Genomic DNA, 16,189 nt, shown 5'->3' with positions numbered 1-16,189 from the left:
CATCTAGGCCAGACACGCAGCTTTAGGCTTTCCATCTCCAACTCTTAGAAAAAAAAAATCACATTCCTCTCTGGCAAAAATAATTTTCAATTGCCAACTTCCTTCCCTCCTGCCAGCTTTGATGAAGCAGAGCTCTGGGCCAGCTGATGTCAGCACAATTCCTTCTGAGTCAGGAACAGGTTTTGTTGTCTAAACGGCACAGTTCTGGGCTTCTGCGTCTCAGTGCAAGGCTGAGGTTCCTGTGTTTCCTGCCATAGGGGAGCAGGGCAGGATGCGGAAGGAAGGGTTCCTTGGGGACAGCACGTGCCTACTTCCTCTCTGTCCCATCCATGGGAGGGATAATTAGTACAATGCTTAGTACGTGCTTGGCACACAGTAAGCATTCAATAAATTCCATCGATTGGTAGAATCCAGGAAGCACATATTTGGAAGAGCGCCTTCAAACCCAAGGACAAGTCCCTGTCTCTTTCCTACTTTCTCTCCTTCTTTCTCTTTTTCTCTTGTGTGCTCTCTCTCCCTATTGCAATAAGTGACCCAGTCCAGTGCAAAAGGGTTAGCTGACACTCTCTGTGGCTGGTGGAGGGGTTTTTCTCCCCTTTCTGTAATAGTAATAGCTTTGATTAAGCACCCAGGGGTACAATCGAGGAAGCCTACATCCATGAGGGTGAGGATGGACAGAAAGGAGAACATTAGTGGTAGAGCCGGCTCATGGCTTTCTGCCGTTGTTCTTATTATCCAGTAATGAGTGCTTAGCTATGAGCAAGTGGGTTTTGGCGTCAACACTGAGTCTTGTTTCAAATCTCTTGCAAACAGCTTGCTGCAGCATAACTGCAGATATTTTTAAACCAATGGTAGCTGAAGAGCCTCAGTCAATACGTAATGCTGTTGCGAATGAAAAATAACCAAAGCAAAAGGCCATAGTTTTATGTTCCGCTTTTGGTTCTCATCAATCCCCATTTGTTAACACTCCGTGGTACGCGACACCATTTGAGGGGCTCCTGGTTATATCCTACGATCCAAACTGTGTGTGGAGCACCTTACGAAACGCTTACTTGTCAATTACATCTTCCAGGTCTTCCCTGCTTGCCCCGTCTTGCCCGCTTTCTAGCAATGTCACAGTAAGAAAGAGTTCTGTGGGATCCGGTAAGGCACAGGAGACACACAAACCTGAAACGTTTCTCACAGTCCCCACCAGCCTGTGGTTCTGTAAATGGAATCAGAGGTTATAGGGCCAAGATTATTGAGTTAATTTCTAAATGTGCCTCTGTAAACGGGAATCATCTCAAAAATTACCATACTTCTCTAAACCAAGAAAATATTTGTCCCCAGAAGGAGTTCATGGTTTTGTGGACACACGTGGCTGATGTGAAAAATGGCCTGTGAATCTGCTGATCTTTAGAGTGAAAATGGTGATTTTTTTCTTAAGATTTGGCATCTTCTCCAATGGATAAGGTTTTCTTTTTATAAGCCTTGAAAGATTCATGGTCTGAGCTGGAGAGAGGTGTCTAACTTCATTTTAATAAATATACTTTTTATTTAAATTCAAAGTTTGACAGTGCCAGGGAGATTTGCATATACTCAATCAAGGGTATTTGCATTCTTCTTTGGAACAGTACGATCTCATCCTTGACGAGTGGGTGGAGGACCACTATCCTGGGATTTGCTGCACAATGCATAGTTCTGAGGAGAGGATTTAACGGTAAATGCGGTAAAAACTCATTGATTTTTTTTCTTAAACTTGCTTCAGTAGTTTAGTTTCATGCTGTAGGCTCATCGCTGCCCATACAAAACAATTCTCTTTGAACTTGGAGGTGAATCGAATATTCTTATGTAAAGTTTGGGATTTAGAATGCTAAGTATTTGTAGGGTGAGAACAAAAGTACAGAGTTAAGCGCTTAGTACAGTGCTCTGCACATAGTAAGCACTCAATAAATACGATCGAATGAATAGTAAGTCGCTATACTCCAATCTCAAACCGTCTCCCACCATTAGTAAGAAAACTATTCCATCACTTTTCTCCTCCATCAGGAGTATTTATTGAATGTCTCTTCCATGCAGACTACTGTCCTGAGCAGCAGGAAAAGACATGATCCCTGGGCTCGAGGAACTGACAATCAATCGTATTTACTGAGCGCTTACTATATGCAGAGCACTGCACTAAGCTCTTGGGGAAAATAGAATGTAAAAGAATTGGTAGACACGTTCCCTGTCCACAACAAGCACATAGCCTGGAGTCTAATGGGTGAGACAGGCAGACAAATCTGGTTAGTGGGCGCAGATACAACTGAAAATAGCAAGAGTGTGAAAAAATGAATAGATGAATAAGGAGTCTGTGGAGATTGTTCACCTAGGGGTGGTTATATAATAATAATGGTATTTGTTAAGTGCTTAGAACAGTGCTCAGCACTTAGAACAGTGCCTGGCACATAGAAAGTGCTTAACAAATACCATCATCATTATTATTATGTGCCAAGCACTGTTCTAAACGCTGGGGTAGATACAAGGTAATCAGGTTGTCCCACGTGGGGCTCAAAGTCTTAATACCCATATTACAGATGAGGTAACTGAGGCCCAGAGAAGTGAAGTGACTTGCTCAAAGACACAGAGCTGACAAGTGCCGGAGGCTGCATTAGAACCCATGACCTCTGACTCCCAAGCCTGTGCTCTTTCCATTAAGCCACACTGTTCCTCTGTACATCATATGTACTTCAGTCATGATTCTTTAGGTCACTCACAGTGGGGTGGAAATTAATTGGGGAAGGCTACCTGGAAGAGGTAGGTGGGATTTCAGGAAGATGGGAAGAAATGTGATCTGGCAGGTTTGAAGTGGGAGGGAGTTCCAGACAGATTGGTGAAGGTGTGTGAGCCAGGGATTGGAGGTGGGAAAGTTGAGAGCAAGGGCCAGGGAGAAAGGTGAGTTTGGGTGGTGTGAAGAGAGTGAAGTGTGGGTTGCGAGTGAAGAGAGCTGCTACTTAAGATGGAAACAGAGCTGGTGGAGAGCTTTAAAGCTGATGGTCAGAAGTTGCTATTTATTTGCTTGCTCCAAGATCCTTCATTTTTCACTCTCTCTGAAGGATGAACTAGGCAATTTTCCTGGTTGGTCAGGTATCTTTTGAGCTAGAGACCTGAATTCCAGGACCAAAACAATTTGACTTTGCTACTCATGTCCTCCTCCTCCTCCTATTGAATCAGAAATGGGAATAACTTTCATTTTGTGATTTTACAGAGTTCAAAATTCAAGGTTTAAACTTCCTAATTCCAACGCTTCTTTCTCTTAAAAAAAAAATCCCAAAAGTCTTCTTGGTAGTAACTATTTCTTAAAATGGATTTTTTTTTAAACCACACAATTAAGCCTGAAAAGAGACCTTCTGTTGGCCACATCTGTTTTCACTCGGAATTCTGCCCCAGTGTATAGGAAAGGTTCCTTAGTTCATTCTATTGAACAAGAGGGTGAGTTCTCAAGACTTTCTTATTGAAGTAGCTGCTTAGTAGATTCAGATTCTTCTCCCTGACAAAGTTAGTGATTTTTCCAAGTTTAAGGTCCGGGGATGTTTTCAATGCATAGAGGAGCAATTCCACTAGGTCATTTTTAAAAAAAATATTTATTAAGCATTTACTGTGTTTCAGACACTGTACTAAGTGCTAGGGAAGATACAAGCTATTCGTTTTAGATACAGTCTATGTCCCATAGGTAGGTCACAGTATTAACCCCCATTTTAGAGATGAGGTAAGTGAGGCACAGAGAAGTGACTTGCCCAAGATCCTTCTGACTCCCAGGCCCATGCTCTATCCATTAGACCACCATGCTTTTAAAATACTGACTCTCTGGGCGAGTATTTGGGCCTAGACTTTTTATAGCCTCCAGATGAACCAGATGTTCAGTAGGGAGAGAGAATCTCTGGAAAGGGAAGAGGCTTGAGACTGTAAGTCTGTTGTAGGCAGGGAATGTTATATTGTACTCTCCCAAGCACTTAGTACAGAACGCTGCACATAGTAAGCGCTCAATAAATAAGACTGATTGACTGACTCAAGGCTCCTTGGAGCAGGCCTCAACCCTTCTGTCAGGATGGAGGCCCATTACCACCATGTCCTGAGGGAGAAAATGGGTTTTCCTTGTTTCTTGGCCAACACCCAAAGGACCCCGCTTGCGAAAGGGGCCTGTTTCCTGGGGAGTAAGAGAGAGGATGCCTTCTGATTACTGTTTTTAAAGTAGTAGTGAAACGCGCGGTGCCATTTGAGCATGGGTGTGCCCCCTTGCTTGTTCGCACAGGGGGCTGATCAGTATTCACTGTGTCCTCTGGTGGTGGCGTGATATGGAAAGTGATGAATGCAGGACGATCCTATCTTCTCTCTCCCGAGCCTTCCTCCCGTTACTCTGCTATCTTATCGTCTGTGATTGTGCTGCATTAGAATGAGATTAAATCACTCATTTGCAATTTCAATAACTGTAAGAGATAGCAGCAAACCTCCATATCCGCTACCTTTGCCCCACCAGGAAAAAACAGCAGGTCTACCAGACTACTATTTCCCCCATCTTCAAAACCCCCCCACAAAATCACCTCCTCCAGGAGACCTTCCATGATTCATTTTTCTTTTCCCCGGGACACCTCTTCCCACCTACCACCTCAGCACACATATACTCAGAGCCCGGAGTAGCATTTATGTACATAAGAATTATTTACATACTCTACTATTTAAATACTCTTTATTCAGTTATCCATCTTTCCTTCTCTCACTTTCCTACCTGCACTTTTCAGTTACTCCTTCCCTATTAAATTGTAAACTCCCAGAGGGCAGCGACTGTGTCTTTTCCTTCTATTATTCTCCCCACCTTCAAAACCTTAATGAAGGCACATCTCCTCCAAGATATCTTCCCTTACTAAGTCCTCCTTTCCTCTTCTCCCACTCCCTTCTATGCCACCTTGCTCCTTTTATCTACCACCCCCTCCCAACCTCACAGCACTTATGCACATATCTCTCATTTTATTTATATTAATGTCTATCTCCCCCTCTAGGCTGTAAGCTTGTTGTGGGCAGAGAATATTTCTGTTATATTGCACTTTTCCAAGTGCTTAGTACAGTGCTCTGCACGCAGTAAGTGCTTGATAAATATGATTGACAACTGTACTCTCACAAGCACACTGAGATCAGTACTCTGCAACTGGTAGGTGCCCAGCCCAGCACTCTGCATGCAGTAAGAGACTGGGAGAGTGCTCTGCACATAGTAGGTGCCTGACCTAGAGTTCTGCATATGCTTGATGCCCGGCACAGTGCTTTGCACATGGTAGATGCCCGGCAGAGCTCGCTGCACACAGTATATTCCTGGCCAGCTCTCTGCGTGAAGAAAGCAATGTCGCTTTGGAATTCTCATGAATAATAAAAGAAAGTGAACAGCTGAATGTGAGGCTACTTTAAAATCCGATAGAAAGTCACTTAACTTTCCCATTAAGTATCTTTTTATGAGCCCCTAGCTTTCCAATTCCCTTTAGGACTGCCTTCAAAATCATTTTTACTCTTAACTAAGGAATGACTTTTTCCATTATTTTCCTGGTTGCTCTGGTGGTTTTCAATAATTGATTTCAGTGTCTGCTTTCCCCATTTGGTTGTAAACTCCTTGAGGACAGGGATTGTGTCTACTAACTACTGTTCTCTCCCAATTGCTAAATACAGTGCTTTCTGCACATAGTCTTACTGTAAGACTCTGCACACTGTAAGCGCTTAATAAATACTAGAAGCAGCATGGCTCAGTGGAAAGAGCCCAGGCTTGGGAATCAGAGGTCAGGGGTTCGAATCCTCGCTCGGCCGCTTGCCAGCTGTGTGACTGTGGGCAAGTCACTTCAGTTCTCTGGGCCTCAGCTACCTCATCTGTAAAATGGGGATTAAGACTTGTGAGCCCCACGTGGGACAACCTGGTCACCTTGTATCCCCCCAGCGCTTTGAACAGTGCTTTGCACCTAGTGAATGCTTAACAAATGCCACCATTATTATTATTATTAATAAATACAACTGAATAAATGAAGTCAGCTCCTCGACAACTGGGATTTTGCTTATTAATTCTATTGTATTATCCTAAGTGTGTAGTGCAGTGCTCTCCATAGAGTTGCTTGATAAATTCCATCTCAGATCTTCTAGCTCAGATCTTCTGAGCTGCTCTGTTCTGGTGTCATTCTCTGGGGGACTGGTAGACCGTAAGCTTGTTTCGGATAAGGAACGTATCTGCTAATTCCTCTGTAATTTTACTCTCCCAAGTGCTTAGTACAGTGCTCTGCACATAATAAGTGCTCAATAAATATCACTGACTGATTGATTTCCTTCCCCCCGAGTCAGTATTCTGAAGGTGTAAAGGATCCTCTCTCCTGTTCTGAAGATAAAAATAAGGACCCTCTAACCCAAACCTAGGACGAGCAGGGTGGTTTACAAAAAGTTCAAAGTCCTCTGCACATTCATTCATTCACTCTTATTTATTGATGTTGGTATTTGTTAATGTTGGTATTTGTTAAGCGCTTACTATGTGCCGAGCACTGTTCTAAGCGCTGGGGTAGACAGGGGAATCAGGTTGTCCCACGTGGGGCTCACAGTCTTCATCCCCATTTTACAGATGAGGTAACTGAGGCACCGAGAAGTTAAGTGACTTGCCCAAAGTCACACAGCTGACAAATGGCCGAGCCAGGTTTTGAACCCATGACCTCTGACTCCAAAACCCGTGCTCTTTCCACTGAGCCACGCTGCTTCTATTGAGTGCTTACTGTGTGCTCCGCATGTTCTTAATAATAAATATGTACATATATACACAAGTGTTGTAGGTTGGGGAAGGGGATAGAGCAAGAGGGAAAGAGTTGGGGCGATGGGGAAGGGAGGAGGAGCAGAGGAAGGGGAGGGGGTCAGTCTGGGAAGGCCTCCTGAAGGAGGTGAGCTCTCAGTAGGGCTTTGAAGGGGGAGAGTGAGCTAGTTTGGAGGGCATTCCAGGCCAGAGGTAGGACGAGGGCCAGGAGTCCACAGTGGGACAGGTGAGAACGAGGGACCGTGATGAGATTTGCGACTGAGGGGCAGAATGTGTGGGCTGGACTGTAGAAGGACAAAAGGGAGGTGAGGTAGGAGGGGGCAAGGTGATGGAGAGCTTTGAAGCCAATAGTGAGGAGTTTTTGCTTCATGCGAAGGTTGATAGGCAACCACTGGAGATTTTTGAGGAGGGGAGTGATGTGCCCAGACCATTTCTGTAGAAAGATTATCTGGGCAGCAGAGTGAAGTATAGACTGAAGCAGAGAGAGACAAGAGGATGGGAGATCAGAAAGGTTGCTGATGCAGTAATCCAGTCAGGATATGATGAGAGACTGTACCAACAAGGTAGAGGTTTGGATGGAGAGGAAAGGGCAGATCTCGGGGGTGTTGTGAAGGTGAGACCGGCAGGTTTTGGTGACAGTTTGGATGTGTGGGGTGAATGTGAGCGCGGAGTCAAGGATGACACCAAAGTTGCACATGGAAGTTTCTCACAGTAGCTGGGGCCTCTGCATTACTGAGCTCTTCTAACTTCCTGGGAAATCGATGAAGTACTGTCACCATTCCTTCATTTTCTTTAATTAAAGTTTATAAATCTTTTCATTTGTGGATCTTAGCTGGTGGGGACCATTCTTTATCCAAATCCTCCTAATCCTTTACTATTCCCTCCTTTCTCTTAAATGTCAGGCTGTCTGTTTTCCAGGCTTATCTTTTTAAAAAATTATATTTAAGCACTTATTATAAGCCAGGCTCTACTAAGCACCGGGGTAGATACAAGCTAATCAGGTTGGACACAGCCATTTCCCACATGGGGCTCACAGCCTTAACCCCCATTTTCCAGATGAGGTAACTGAGGCCCAGAGAAGTGAAGTGACTTGCCCAAGGTCACACAACAGACAAGTGGTGGAGCCGGGATCAGAACCCAGGTCCTTCTGACTCCCAGGCCTGTGTTCTATCCATTAGGCAGTACTGCTTATCAAATCTCCCAGTGAATCTGTGGAAATGTCTCTTCTCCGTTTGGCCATCTTGAGGTCATTCGTCACTCTTTTGTCGTGGAAAGCAATAATAATAATAATGTTGGTATTTGTTAAGCGCTTACTATGTGCAGAGCACTGTTCTAAGTGCTGGGGTAGACACAGGGGAATACTCAATTTTACTCCAGCACTCAATTTTACACCAGTTCACTCCTTCCGACGGCCTGTGTCTCTCCTCAAAATTCTTCTAGCTATTGGTGGTCATGTGTTTAACTTCTATGAAGACTCTTTCCCTGTCCTTGCTATGTCTCCTCTAGATTGTAAACTCATTACGGGCAGGGAACGTGTCTGCTAATTCTGTTGTACTGTGCACTACCAAGCACTTAGTACACTGCCCTGCACATAGTGAGCACTTAATAAATATCATTGATCGATTCCATACAGCCAGCCAGGAAGCTAAGCTTGGTCGGAAAGACGTGGCGTCGGCACGTGGGCAGCATCGTTTGGTCCAGTCCAGTGAGATTAGATTCCTTCTGGCTTGGAAGTTGTATCTGCATGAACATTTCACAAGAAAGCCATCTGGAGGAAAAGTTTTGTGTCTCCTTTGGGATCGGGAGCACATCATGGGCAGAAATCAAACTAGGCTCTGAACACTCTGTGCTCACATCTTCCTCAGATGGGCACCGTGGGAACAGTGTATTGCCTGCACTGACAAAAAGACCTGGACAGTTTGGTAGACAAACTGAAAAGGCAACCAGAAGCCAGCAGGGGCTATGGATAGCTTTAAAAGTAAGGAAGAGCGGTAAACGATCAGTCTCTGCCAAGATGGCTCCAGCTGCTGGAAGGTGGAGGTGGGTAGGGCATGGGAAAGGGCAGCCTTACTGGGTGCTAATGGTGAAATGACTCACCACCTTCCATACCAGCCACAGTGATAGGATCCCAGCCCGGGTGGTGCCATCTTTGATTAAGGAGGGGATAGATTTGCTATGATAGCCAGTAGGTGCCTGTGTTTGGTGCTAATAGTATTACTGGCCACCCACTGAGTGTAGCGTGCTATGCTGAGCGCTGGGAAAGCACGGAACTAAGAGGTGATACATTCCCCGCCCATAAAGGGCTTATACCTGCCTGCTGTGTCACTTAAGCCGCATGATCTAGCGAACCAAGTATGGGCCTGGGAGTCAGAGGACCTGAGTTCTAATCCTGGCTCTGCTACTCGCCTGCTGTGACCTTGGGCAAATCATTTAATTTCTCTGTGCCTCAGTTTCCTCAACTAAAATGGAGATGAAATACCTGTTTGCCCTCCTATTTAGACTGTTTCTCTCTAGACTGTAAAACTTGTTGTGAGCAGGGAATGTGTTTTATTGATATATTGTACTCTCCCAAGAGTTTAGTACCGTGCTCTGTACACAGTAAGAGCTCAATAAATATGATTGACTGTCACGTAGTAAGTGCTTAAGATATACCAAAAAAAAATGTTCCTCAGTCTCCTCATCTGCCAAATGGGGATTTAATACCTGTTCTCCCTCCCTCTTAGACTGGGAGTCCTGTGTGGGCCAGGGATTGTGTCTAACCTAATTAACTTTTATCTACCCCAGTGCTTAGAACCGTGCTTGACACATAGTAGGTGCTTAACAAATACCATGCTTATTATTATTAGAGACAGAGATTGAAATAATAATGTTGGTATTTGTTAAGCCCTTACTATGTGCAGAGCACTGTTCTAAGCGCTGGGGGAGATACAGGGTAATCGGGTTGTCCCATGTGAGGCTCACAGTCTTCATCCCCATTTTACAGATGAGGTAACTGAGGCACAGAGAAGTTAAGTGACTTGCCCACAGTCACACAGCTGACAAGGGGCAGAGCTGGAATTCGAACCTATGACCTCTGACTCCCAAGCCCGGGCTCTTTCCACTGAGCCACCTGCTTCCCAGTTATGTTCATAAGTGCTGAGGGTGGGGTGAATATCAAGTGCTTCAGGAATAAAGATTCAAATGCATGGGTAATACAAAAGGGAGAGGGAGTAGGGAAAATGAAGATTTAGCCAGGGAAGTTCTCATGGAGGAGGAGACTAGACTGTACAGTCATCTAGACTGTAAGCTCGTTGTGGGCAGGGAACACGTCTAGTAACTCTGTTATACTGTACTCTCCTAAGTGTTTAGTACAGTGCTGTGTACACAGCAAGAACTCAATAAATACCATTGATTGACTGTTCATTAGTCAAGGTAGGTGCCCTTAGGAGATCTGAGGAGAAGAAACTGTGTTCCTTTTCCTCCAGGCTTCTTTTGTGAGGTGGGCTTACATAGGCACTGACCAGAAAGGTGTTTCTTATACTGTTAGCCTTCCTAAACTTGAGTTTGCTTATTCTTAACCCATTTTGGATTGCTTCTTTGCACCAGTCACAGTTATCAGGAGGACTCCAGAGGGCCCCAGTCCTGGCAGGAAAAGAGAGCATTTCCTGAGAGGGTTCCCTGCTCCCAGGCCCACAGCCGACCCCAGAAACTCGATGCCCGGTGGTGTGCCTGACGATCATCCCCAAGCAGTTAATGGGAGTTCCTGTCCATCAGAGGAGCTTCCTAGGTCCTCTCCCCATCATCCCTGTCTGGAAGCCGAGCAACAGTCTGGTGGCTCTGAGCGCTGGGGGATGGTGGAACTCTGTGAACTCTTTCCTTGTCAAGTTATTTGCCATGGGGTAATTTTGTTGGTTCACGTCTCATTTCTTCCTGGCTTGTTGACAATGGAGCTAAGCTAGCAGCTGTGGATTTCTTAAATGAGGCTAGATGAAGCAAGGGAGACTCTATGATTTGAATTGACTGGCTTTTGTCAGGACCAAGGGTTTCGTGAGGCTCAGAGGAGAAAATGCAAAGATGGGCTCCTTTTGTCTAATTCCATGGCAACCGGAATCGCTGTGTTTTTCCTATTACTTTCTGAGAATGATATAATAGCTCCCTAAATATAATATTCTCTGAAGCAAAGGTTGGGGTAATTTGGATCCTAATTTGCAATGTTTTCCTGATTCTGAAAGCCTGTGGTTGAGCTATGCTGTGTTGCAACAGAAGTGGAGAATCTCTGGAATTAATCAACCCACTCTAGGGGGGCGGAAAGCGATGTCTTCCATAGGTGCTGGTTGGAACCGCAGTGGTAGCTGGACCCAAAGCTGTGTGTGGGTGCGTTTGGGTGCTAGTTTATGGGGAAGGTGAGTATGTATCCGAAGGTGTTTTAATTGTTGTTCTTTTTTTTTTGGTGTGTGTCTCTTTTTCAAAATGGAGGAGTAAATATTGCTACCAGTTGCTTCCACTGAGGGCTGATTTCCCTCCACCCCTTCCCCAACCCACAGACCATGTCATTGATTGATTATTGCAACTACGCCTGTATACGTAGCAACTGTGGGAGGTAGGGGGCAAAGCGGGCACCCTCCCCTCCCTGCCCCTTCCATGGCAATTACAGTGACACTGCCTGGGCAGTTGTGGTGGATGTGACAATAGTTCCGATGATTTGCATCCTGCTTTAGTGGAAAGAGCGGGGGTCTGTGCTCAAGGAGACCTGGATTCTTGTCCCTGCTCTCAGCACGCCAACCAGTTGGATTCACCTTTCTCCCCCTACAATGAATTGGGCCAGCCAGGGCTAAGCTGTTAATATGCCAATCAATGAGATTCTCCCCTTGTGATGACTACTGACAATTAAGGGTAGGCCCCCCTCATTCTCCCACCCCCTCTTCCCCCCGACCCAGCTGAGAACATCTCTTCTACCCACTTAGCACAGGGCCCTCCAACCTGGTGCCTCAAACAGGAACATCCTGTACGTGATGTGGAAAGATTCTTCATTCCAAGTCATCAATTTATTGAGCACCTACTGTGTGCAAGCTCTGTACTAAGCATTTGAGGAAAATGCACTTGGTAGACATGAGTAACCCCCTCTAGACTGTAAGCTCTTTATGGGCAGGGAATGCTCAATAAATAGGGTTGACTGACATGATCCCTGTGCTCAAGGAGCTTACAGTCTAAAGACAGAAACTATGAACACCAACTATTGACGATTAGAAGGAATTTCACCAAAGCCTTGAGGAGCTAAAAGAACAAATATGAGAGAGAAGGGACTGAACATACCTCCCAGTGAAGATGAAACTTCTCTTACAGACATATGTTTGTGTGAATACATGAATGTGTGTGTCTACTGTGTCTGTGTACTCCAGATGTAAAATGAACACAACCACAGAGTCTGTTTTCTAGGAGAGTCGGGCTCACTACAATACCATGAGTTTATATAACTGAATGCATCCATTTCAAATAGGAGTTTCTGAATTCTGGACCAGAAAGTTGCAAAGGATGCTTGCTCAAATGCGAATGAGTTTGGCAGCTGGATCAGCAGCTGTTTATTTTCTCTGTTGGCTTTGATCATGTGGCTGAGCGGGGGACTTCCTACAGTGCAGTAGGGCCGAGAAGGAAATGGGCGCAAACATCCTTTTCAAAATGTGATTGTCACTGCTGCAAGAATATTATGGAGCTAAGCACTCTGTGCCAAGCAGTGTACAAAATAATCAGTTTGGACACAGAGTCTAAGAGGCTTTGAGGCTCAGAGTCTAAAAAGAAGGGAACGCAGGTATTTTAATCCCCATTTTGTAGAGGAAACTGAGGCCCAGAGAAGTTGTGATTTGCTCAAAGTCACCCAGAGGCAAGTGGCAGAGCAGGGATTAGAATCCAGGTCTATTGGTTTCCAGTCCTAAATGCCTTCCACCAGCCTGCCCTGCTAACTCAGTGCTCAATCAAATCCCTCCACTGTGGCCGGCTCCACCCTGGACACCCTCACGATGAGAGGACATGATCAGATTGTCCCTCCCCTTCCCTTTCCTCCTTCCTCCTCCACTCCCCCCGCCCCATTTTAAGGGAAGATGAGGTCTTGACAGTTTCTCAGGGACTGATGTCTTGGGGAGATTCAGGCCAGTGAACCGCCCTCTTTTACCTCTAAGCCGGGGCACTGGAGATATATATTGTTTTGGGAAAGCTGGGTTTTGGCTGCTCGATTGCCCAGCCCAGCTTTGTGGAGTGGAAGCATGCCCCGTGGCCTCCTGGGAAGCCATTTCTAAGCCAAATGAAGCCTCCGAGTGTCTGCACTGAATTATTGTTCTGCCCTTATCCAAACCTCAATCTGGTCCAGAAAAGCCTGGCTCGTAGGGGTAATTTGTCTGGGAAAACAACCAGTGAACTTGTCCTCCTCTACCTCTCCACCTGGGCACTGAGATACATATCGTTTGGGGACAATATCTTTACCCCACAATTACTCCTCTGAGAGATTTGCAGCTGCTACAAACCAGATCAGGAACAAAGGCCCTCAGCAGGTCTCCGGAACAAATGTGTCTATTTTGATAGTGTACTCTCCCAAGTGCTTAGTACGGTGCTTTGCACACAGTAAGCGCTCAATAAATATGATTGCTTTGCATTCAGTAGGCACCCAGTACAGTACTCCACATTCAGAGGGTGCCCAGCACAGTGTCTGCATTCAGTAGGCATGCAGCACAGTGCATCAATTAATTGTGGATAGAGGCTTAGCTATAAAGCCATTCTCTCCAAAGAACATTGACTTCCCAATCCCTGTGATCCGTGGAATGATATAATCAGATTTCATCACCACAACGCTAATCCACCCACTTTTTCAGCTGGCAAAGGGACGGGGATTCTGTTATTCCTGGCTTGCTCATCCTTTGCTGTCAAATATAAATTAAATCCTGCAGCAGGGCTGCCAAACAGACAAGAGCTGATTTCAGCCTCTCTAAACTCATTTAAAGATTTTGGCTAAACTGTAGGCATATACACAAGTGTTGGACTCCATTAGTGACACCCAAGTTAACTTGGATTGCCCTGGATGTCTAATGAAAGTCCAGGCAAATAGCCAGAAAGTCTGGTTAACAGGTGAATGAGCAAAGAGTGTTGTGAAATCTTTATCTTGAAGTGTCACTCGGTACGTGTCCCTCTACTGCTCAGACACCTCCAATGGCTATGGTTGCCCTCCATTTTGAGCTGAAACTCCTGCCCATTGGGTTTAAGGCTCTCCACCAGCTCCTCCCACTAGGCCATGCTGTTTCTCCTATGCCTTGCTGATTTTCTATCCTCCCCCCCACCCCGGCCCTTATGTATAAATTTAATTTATTTCTATTAATATCTGTCTCCACCTCCAGACTGTAAACTCACTGTGGGCAGGGAATGTTTCTGTTTATTGTTATGTTTTACTCTCCCAAGTGCTTAGTACAATGCTTTGCAAAGGATAAGCGCTCAATAAATATGAATGAATGAATGAACACCACAGGCCTCCCCATCTTCAAAGCTTCCCTCCAGGAAGCTTTCCCTGAGTATCCCTGACACCCAACTCCGGTGTCAAGCCAATGTCCACTCTAGGCCCTGTGCATTTGATTCCTGTCCACCTTACTCATCAACACAGCCATTTTATTATTATTAGGACATTCAGTGATTCATTTGGCTGCTCCATTGAGCAACAACACATGAAGGATGGGTTTTAGCTTCGAAGTTGCCCAGCCCAACTTTGTAGAGTGGATGCGTGCCCCATGGCCTGCTGGGAAGACATTTCTTAGGCAACTGAAGCCTTCGAGTGTCTGCACTGAAGAATTATTGTTCTGCCCTTATCCAAACCTCAATCTGGTCCAGAAAAGCCTGACTCATAGGGGTATTTGCCTGGGAAAGCAACCATGAGATTCGATTCAGTTTTCTCCTCTAGTGGCTTCAGCTTTCCGACCGAGCGGGGACATGGGGGATGAAGATGAGCAGTTTGAATTCCAGTCTGGTGTCTGAAATCTCAGCGAGGAGGAAAGTGAAACTCAATCTGGCTGAAATCTCAGCGAGGACAAAGGCATTCTAAACTAGTAATTAGTAGTAATTTATTAGGCTCTGTGGAATCATCAAATTTTGTGACTGACAGATGGGAGAGAGAGAGAGAGGACAAGACGGAAGGATGCGGGAGGAGGAAAGACGGAGGAGAGGAACAGGGAGAGGGAGGGGCAGGGAGAGGGAAAGGGAGGGAGAGAGAGCACTAAAGGAACTTACACTAAAGGTAGCTGGATATTTTCTAAATTTTTGAAAGGTCAGTAAACCCAACTTGTGCACTTTATTGTTGAAATCTGCTGTTTTATAAAACTGAACCCCCCGTGGATCATGGTGCTGGGCCCCTGGTTGGGTTCACAAAAACTCTCACAAAGAGAAAAAGAAAGCTTTTGAACTGAAATCAAAGCCCTCAGAAAATAATGAAGCTACCTGATGGACACTTAGAGCCCACAATCATAATTTAATCCTATTTTTCATGAGAGTTAAGAACTCAACTGATCAATGTCAGACTGTTGGGATGTGTTCTCATCTCCCTGACTGAGTCACCCCCTTTTCAGGGCTGTGCCAAACATGTTCAGGGGCTAATAGCCCCTTGCAGACTAGACTGTAAGCTCGTTGAGAACCAGAAACTAGTCTACCTACTAGTCTACTAGTCTGTTGCGCTCTACTCTCCCAAGCGTTTAGTTCAATACTTTGCACATAGTAAGTCCACAATAAATATGGTGGGTTTAGGCAAACATCTAAAGAGGTGCTGTCCACACAGGTCTCACTCCCAGGCCTGTACTTTATCCACCAGATCACACTGCTTCTCTGTACCATTCTGAGGGCTCAATACTACCATTGATGATGATAAGACGATGACTTGCCTCAGATCTCCTGCTCATTACCCCTCCATTCCTTTTTTTAAATTTAAATGGTATTTAGTAAGTGCAGATACAAACTAAGGTTGGACACTGTCCATTTCCCACATGGGGCTCACATACTTAATCCCCAATTGATAGATGAGGTAACTGAGGCACAGAGAAGTTCAGTAACTTGCCCAAGGTCACACAGCAGACAGTGACAGCGGCAGAATTAGAACCCAGGTCCTTCTGACTCCTAGCCCATGTTCTTTCCACTAGGCTGCGCTGCTTCCTTGAGAAATGTTTCAGTAGAAATGGAATGTGATAGGCACAGGAAGGTTTCATAAAAATGGAAGAAAATTAAACGTGGAGCAGATTCTGAAGTGCATAAAATCGTGTCTCGAATCACATCCTCAAACTTGTATTCCTCTGATGTAATATGGAATGATGTCCTTTAGAGGAGCGGCAATGGGACTTGATAATCCGGGTCCTGGAAAGAGAAGTTGCCATAGTAACCACTAACAGAACCAGTCCGGAAAGCATATGGATC

The sequence above is a fragment of the Ornithorhynchus anatinus genome, chromosome X3, assembly GCF_004115215.2.
Source record: "Ornithorhynchus anatinus isolate Pmale09 chromosome X3, mOrnAna1.pri.v4, whole genome shotgun sequence".
Taxonomy (NCBI): domain Eukaryota; kingdom Metazoa; phylum Chordata; class Mammalia; order Monotremata; family Ornithorhynchidae; genus Ornithorhynchus; species Ornithorhynchus anatinus.
Note: the sequence above shows the minus strand (reverse complement) of the source record.